Source organism: Heliangelus exortis, chromosome 9, assembly GCF_036169615.1.
Source record: "Heliangelus exortis chromosome 9, bHelExo1.hap1, whole genome shotgun sequence".
NCBI lineage: Eukaryota > Metazoa > Chordata > Aves > Apodiformes > Trochilidae > Heliangelus > Heliangelus exortis.
The window spans coordinates 22,806,715-22,814,650 of NC_092430.1; positions in this window are offsets into that span (position 1 = coordinate 22,806,715).

Below are 7,936 nucleotides of genomic sequence, written 5' to 3' on the forward strand. Positions count from 1 at the left end.
AGCCAACAGGCATGAGAAGTGTCAGATTCCACAACAGCCACAGAAGAGGAGTCCAGCTTACTCCTAACACATGTATAGCTGTAGAAATGGCAGAAAAAAGGTATCCCAGTTCAGCTGCTTTGGTTTACTGACACCCAGGAGGGAGAGACAGAAAGAAGCTTTCAGTTCAGTAATATATTTTTGGAATTGTATTTCTTTTTGAGTTTCTTTTGTTTCCCACTACATAAAAGTCAAAGGCTTAACATGAGGAAATTATGAGGACCTTCATGGTCTCATATTGCTTCTCATAATTTAATGGGAACTTTTCCATTGGTTTTGGCAAGCAGAAGACCCAGTTCCTCTTCAACTCATTGCTGCTCATCCCAGCAAAAATAAGAACCACTTTTCTGTGCATAGTGAGAATCCAGCTTGCTTGACTTCTGCACATTGCAGACCTGGAGCAAGGGACATGAAAAACTTTCCAGTTCCTGGGCTGGGCCCTGACACTTGGCACTGCTTTTGAATTACACCTTGAGGATGTTAATTTTGCCTTTAAATTGTTTTTTTCTGCTCCTTCAGCTTCTTGTGAGCTTGTTTTAACAAAAATAAAGTGCTACACTATATCTAGCAAGGATGCTAAAAGGAAATTGGAGATAGCTTGAGTTTGTTAAGAAAATTAAGCATGAAAACAAACAAGTACTTATACTGGAGTATTTTCCAGATAGAATCCTCATTTCTCATCCCAGCTTTCCTTTCTCTTCATCCAGGTCAAGTCCCCTAGTACTGCTGTAGTAATGTTTGGCACTGCAGGACTGGGAAACAGTAACCATGATTCAATTCTTTATTTCACTACCACAAGGCAGCATTTTGGAGCTTCCTTACAGCACCATATGATGGCAACCAGCAAATGGGTGCTGAGGGGCAGGCTGGACATTCCCCCCACCCTTTCACAATACCATTTGTAACAATATGCCTTTAATGAAAAAAAAAATCTGGTGTTTTATGATCTGTGTTGCATTTAAAATGTGAAATTTAAGATACTTCTAAAATTATGGGTTTGAATCAAAGACAGAACATTTGTAGGGGATGCAAATGGATGCCATAAAAAGAAGAGAAATTCCTGTTTTTAATGGTGATGCAATTGGTATTTTTATTGGAGTGTCTGCAGAAATGAATTATGGAGCATCTCAGATAATGATGGGCATTTAGAGAACTATGAAATGTATGAAGAATGTAACAGCAATAATTGTACAGGTAGTAGTACACTGCTGAGCAAAAGCTGAGTAAGTTCCAACATCTTAGCACAAAAGCTGTCAACTTTACATCAACTCAAGAGATGTGCTATAGTAGTTTAACTATAAAACACAATTTATGTTCAGATTTTTGTGTTGAAATAAATAATAAAGGTAGATAAGGGCAGCTTAATTGGTAAGGAAAATGGGGCTGTCAATGTTCTGTGACATTATATTGCACTGTGGTATTTTCTAATGCCAAGGACATTTAATAGTTGATTAAAAACCCAAGTTCCCAATAATAAGCAGTAAGTAATGTTTCCTTTGAATATGTAGGTTTCATAGATTTGAGGGGAGGAATGCTGAAAAAGCCTGTTAGATCACAAAATAGAAGAGATATGGATTAATTATATAGAGACAGAAAGATGTAATTTTCTGGAATTACAGGCCAATTAGTAATAGTTAAATACTCATTTTATTGTTAAAAAGATGAGAAAACTTGAATTTCAGAATAAAAATTCTGTTCCTCTAGGAGCTTATTCTTTGCCCCTGCAATAACTGTCTGTTCATCTTAATACAACTATCATGAAGATGTATTTGAAATCCATATTTATTAATTTATGCACACTGTGACTTGACATCTAATTCTTTCTTCTGTCAGCTCGCTGGAATTGGGAGAAATTGTCTGATCTTATTCCTCTGTGTGAAGGATTTTCACATGAATTTTCTCACAACAAGATCCTCACTTGTATTTAGTTGCAGGAGGAATGTTTTAGTCTGTCACTCTGGCATGTCAGCAGAGGTGATTAATTTCCATTGCTTTTTGGGACAGTGAAATACTCCAGTGAAGCTCTTGTAGAGTGAAGCTTACTTTCCCTTTTTATCTTCTTTTGTTCTTCTTGCATCAGCTGTTTTGTTCTTGTTTATTTGTTGAAGCTTTTTAGACACAACTTGAATATATTCCTTTTTTACTTGTGGGAGTGTCAGCAGTTTCCTGATAGATTTTCTGTCTTTTCTTTTCCAGGTAACGAGCCAATAACTCAACCAGAAAATTTACAGTATAAAGATCTCCTTGTTTATAGCCAGATATCTAACATATGATCATTGTTTCCTCTAAAATTCTGGGGGATCCATGACCAGGGTTGCAATTTCAGCACAGGTGTAGGTAGCAGCCACCCCTTTATGTAGTTGTGAGCCTGTGAGTAGCTTTGGGTGGGCTCTACTAGGATGATACTTGGAGAATGGGCTCAGGTGTGGAGTACCAGGGTTTTACAAGGATTAAATTCAAGTGTGGCTTTTTATAAATAGTATTCTGTGGCAAGAACACTATCTCCTGAAGACCTTTGGCTTCTCTAGCAGTTTTCAGGCAGAACTGAAATACCCAAGTCCAAAATCCTATTGTAAAAACATGGAAAATTGATTGCTGGTCTTGATAGTAAAGTCCTCTAAGCATCACAGTTCAATTTCTGGTGTCCCTGTCAGCTTTGCTTGCTGTTCACCATTGCCTAAAAAACCTGGGATCCAAAAGCCATCTCTTTTTGATGTTCATAGGCTTGATCTCTAGTTCATTATCAAAGCAGACATGATTAGAAAAAAGTAGAGGTGGTCACTTACAAAGAGGCTCCCAACAAAGCCCAGAAGCAGAGCCTGAAGGAGACTGGGGAAAACCCACTTGCTGCTCACAGGAGAGAGAAGGGTGTTTCCACCTAAAGTGCTAATTATGGGAAAAAGGGTCTGCTGGGATGTAAAAAATTTAAATTTGAGACCTCTTTGGTTGAGATGATCAAGGGACAAAGTTTTCTTTTGGAGGGAAATGGAGCAGAGTATTTTGATCATGAATATATTTCCAGTTCTGGTTGTTAAAATGAGAACAAGAAAGAAATGCATAGAACGAAAGAATTTGGAATATCATTGTTTTCTATCAGCTTCATGAGATGCTTTCCTCTCTCATGCACTGTGCACTGCATATAGATGACTTATTCAGAGATGCAGATACTGCTCTAGAGGGAGTTAAACAGATCTGTTATTAAATTGTTGGAGGGGAGAAATCTTTTCAAAGTTTACATTCTGCAAACTTGTACAGAATTAATAAAATTCCCTTCTCCAGACTTTCTGAATTTTGAAGCTCTGCTGCAAGCAGTTCAAGAATTAATTACAGAACAGGAGAAGTTGCAAAGATCTTTTACAATGGAATGTTTTCCAGCAACTTAAAAACAGGAATCAGGAAAGTTCTTTTTCTTAGCAGAACTAAGGCTGTGATGATGCACCAATCACTTTTTCTCCATCACCTTTTCTGACCTCCCTGGCAATAATTTAAATGTCAATGGCTCCAGCAGCACCTCACTGTTGATCACAGGGCTTTCTGCACAGCTTGTTAAAAGTTATCTGGCAAGCTAGAAAGAAGTTAGCAATGTGACATGTGCTTCTGAGAGCTGATACCTGTCTCCACAAGCCCAGGAAAACAGGATCTGAGCTTTGGATTTTTCTTATTTCAATATGCTACTGCAGTGCTTTAGCAAGGAAAGGATTTTAATACAAGCAGACCAAACCCTCCTTATCATATTTTGCACATATTCTGCTAAGCAAATAGGAGACAGAACAAATGAACAATATAAGGCCAGCAAGAGTTGGCAGGACTGCAGTCTTGCAAAGCCCAGCAAAAGCAAACTTTTGCTAGATGGAATTATTTCAATGGTTATATTAAACCTTTCTTCACTAGAAAAGCAGCTCTCACTTTCCTGTACACCCCTGCTTGGGGTTGTCTTCCCAGCAGCCTTAACCAGCCCTCTCATCAAGGAAAGGGAATTACACAGTGCAGCCTGCATTTAAATAACTTGAATACTCCCAACCATCTTATACAGGATCTGATGTGACTAAAAGCATCACATGCTTCATAGCTGATTGATTGGGAGCTTTCATCCTGTGTACTTATCTGCAGTCAAAAATGGTGGAGGAAGAGGGAAAACAAGGCTCTTGCTGGATGACAAAATGGAGCAAATAATTCACAACTACTGACTAATGTGATCTCCTCTTGAAAGCTAAAAATACTCTCCTTTTATTGAAAGTGTACTGGGAGTGCATGGTCAGGTAAATAAAGCAAATGTTATTTCAATTTCTTGCCTGCTCACAAGAACAAACTGTTCCAGAGCAAATGTAAAGCTCATTTCCTGCAAATGCTGGTTTATAAGGTATTTAATCTGGCTTTTGGTAGATGTCCAGGAAAGTGGAATTTGAACTGCACGAATCCTTGTGGATTCATGATTCAAGTGAACAAAGGGAGCTTGAGAAAAAGACCCAAAATATATTTTCTGTTCCTTCTTTGTATCCCGAGGGCCACAAGCACTGTAATGTTCATCTGTCTCGAGGGCTGAGCTTTACAGTAGGAAAATGTGGCCAGGGAATGTGATGCAGGGATCTGACTAAAAAGGCCCCAATGACTGATCTTCATCACTCTGTAATCTGCCCAGGTCTGAACTCCTACTTCTGTCTTCTTATTTTGCCATCTTCTCATTTTCTCATCCATCTTTCAACTCCCCATCTTCCATCTCTGCAAGGAAGGAGCTAAGTCTATGTTGTACCTTACCTAAAGCTACAGAGAGAACCTATTATATTAAAAAACTTGGTAGAGTTTCAGAGTTCCTCAATCCTGATCGAGTAAAAGCTTCTTCCAATCATTCCACAACAGGAATAAACAGACTTTTATTTTTGCTTGAAGCTTGGAATAAATTTAAGGGATGGCAAATCAAAGGAGGAATGTGGGTTGGTACAAAATTGTACCTGGGAAGGTTCTTGCCTCTGTGCTCATGTGTTCTTTCTCACCATAGCTTTAAAAATAGAGTTGCAAAACAGCTTAAAAATATTTTGATATGGACTGAATAGACAGAACCCACACAATTAAAATATCTGGTTTCCCTTGTTGTCACAATCAGTATGAGGACAAAGCCAGATAATGGCAAGAGGAACAGCCTGAAAAACACAGAAGGTTTATAACTTATAGTACAACTCCACCAGATGGATTTTAGTTGAATTTCAGTTGTTTTTTCTTTATAAACTTTACATTTCATTTCAAGAAAAGTGGCTCTGGGAGAAATGAAGCATGCACTCTGTTATCTTGTATTTTACATTTGTGAATGTTAAATGCAAAAACACAAAATAAGGCTCGATTACGAAAATCAGATTTCAATAAATGAAACAAAAAATAGAACTGAACACCAGAGAAATCACATACAATGGTTGAAACTTAAATAATCTGATTATAAACGGGATATCACATAGAAAGCCAGCATCAAATTCTGCATTTATGTAAATCTCAAAGTCCAAACCTCATCCAAAACAGGCTCTTGATCCAAACCTCCCAGAGTCAGTATGAATCATTTACATTTTGGAAGTTGAATGCCAACTTTTCTGCAGAGAGTTACTTTACAAAGAAACTAAAAGGAAAAGCTTGTGGTTTTTTCCTAGCAAAAATATTGTAATTAAAAGCAAACAATGGTGGAAATGTAAAAGGTTAAATGTTTAGTAAATGTTCAAAGTAAATGTTAAAAGTAACCAATGATGGAAACATAATTTATCTAGAATAATGTATTAGTTTTACCTTCTTTAAAGGTAACAGGTGCAATGCCTTTCACTAAGGCATTATTATAGAATACATGATATGAAGAACTGTATTTAGGTGGCTGCTAACTTCATGGTTTTCCTACAGGAAAGGATATGTTTAAGTGCTCCAAATAAGGTCCAAAATACACATCAGCTTTTGATAATGGCATTCAGCTACTGGTATATTTTTTAAAAGTGAGGCTTGTGTAAACATCATCTGAAATTAATTTAATTTCCTGATGCTGATGTCACTATTTTATTCTGAAGTGCTTGTTTACTGCCAGGTCAGTAAAGGATCTTAAATTAGCTCCAGTTTCCATGGGCTTTGGAATATTTTTTAAAACAGATAGTGATTTATTTCTGCTCTCTCACCAAAACATTTTGTGTCAAACAGAAAACAACTCCAAATTTGTTTTATGGAAGAGAGCACTAGGACATATTTTTAGATTCATTCCCATCGTGCAAACTAGAGTTCCTTCTCCAGATCAAAAAATCCATGTGTGTTTTCCACAGGCTCTCAACACAAATTGTCTGTAAGAGAAAAATCTTGAAAACTGTAACCAGGATGATGAAGGAAAATTACTGCCAGATTATATAGTCAAGAAATGTTGTGCCCCCTAGCTTGAATATATATGGGACGAGTGCAATTTTTCCAAATGAAATACAGCTTAGAATGCATAAATTTCAAACAGATAATAGTTTGCACTTATTGAAGCTTGGTTTGGATCATAAACAGAGTGCTTTCTTCTGAAATTATAGCTTTTCTGTAAAGACTGGGGGGGTTTTGCCTAAGGGAGCACAGATTATAAACAATGGTCTAACCACCAAAATTGGAAGGGTTAGACTTGATGCAAATATACTGAAAAATATGGTTGATATAAAAATTATTCTCTTGTCATGAACTCTAGGTATTTTTTTAGGATATGAGGTTGGCATGGGAGTTACTATGTATTGGCAGATACCTAAATACCTGCTCTGGAACAGCCAAGAAGTGATGCCAAGACATCAAACTACCCAGGGTGGGCATAGAAAAGGACTTTTATGGGATGCTAAATGTCTCAAGGAAGCCCTATAGCTCTCTGGGTGCTGAGCACTAACTCAAGGCTCGGGTTAGGAGTGGATAATGGGATGAAAAGGTATCAAAAAAGCCTCCTTGCACTCAGCTGGGTTGGTTGAGATTTTGGGAATTAAATCCTCAGGGGGAATGTGTTGGTTCCTCCAGAGATGAAGGTTTAAATACATGGTAAGTTAAGAGTAAGAATATAAAAGGGCCCTGATAGAAACAGAGGCCTGTTTTGTGGTGGCTTTAGGAATAAAGATTGGGAATAGAGATGGAAAGCCTTGCAGCAGCAGTGGGGGTGTAGAGGAGAGGATTTTCCTTTTGGGGGACAGCACCAACTGGGCTTCTCTGATAGAAAGTGGACCCACACCTGCTCTAACTCAGCTGCTGTGGAAGGATTGTCCTCGCCGGAGGGAAAAACTCCTTTCAAACGCAGTTTGAGCTGATTTCCCTGAGGCTTCCCGAGGCGCCTTTGGGAGGAGAGGCATTCCCTCGGCGGCATGAGGACACCAGACACCTCTGTTTAGGCGCGGAGTAGCAAAAAAAGCCTTTCCCTTACTGTGGGAAGAAAAACATGAGGTAAACCCACCCTGAAAACTCAAAATATCACCCGCTGAAAGGTGTTATTGTACCTGGGGATTCTTGGGAGGGCTTCGGCCTCACCCTGAGGGCTGCGTGGCTGCTGAGGAAGACCCAGGGCTCCCCCCCCCCCCCCCCCCAGCCGCATGGAATGGTTTCTCCCTAGCAACCCATCCACATGGAATGGTCTTTCCCTAGCAACCCATCCACATGGAATGGTCTTTCCCTAGCAACCACCCCTACCACATGTAATGGTTTCTCCCTAGCAACCCATCCACGTGGAATGGTTTCTCCCTAGCAACCCGTCCACATGGAATGGTTTTTCCCTAGCAACCCCCCCACCCACATGGAATGGTTTCTCCCTATCTCCCTCCCCATCCACATGGATACATTTGCAGTGAATTTCATGGGGTGACATTTGAGCTGAAATCACTGTAATTAGGAACTTTCTGCAGGTCAGTGCTTGTGGGAAGCCCTTGCTGGGTCCCTC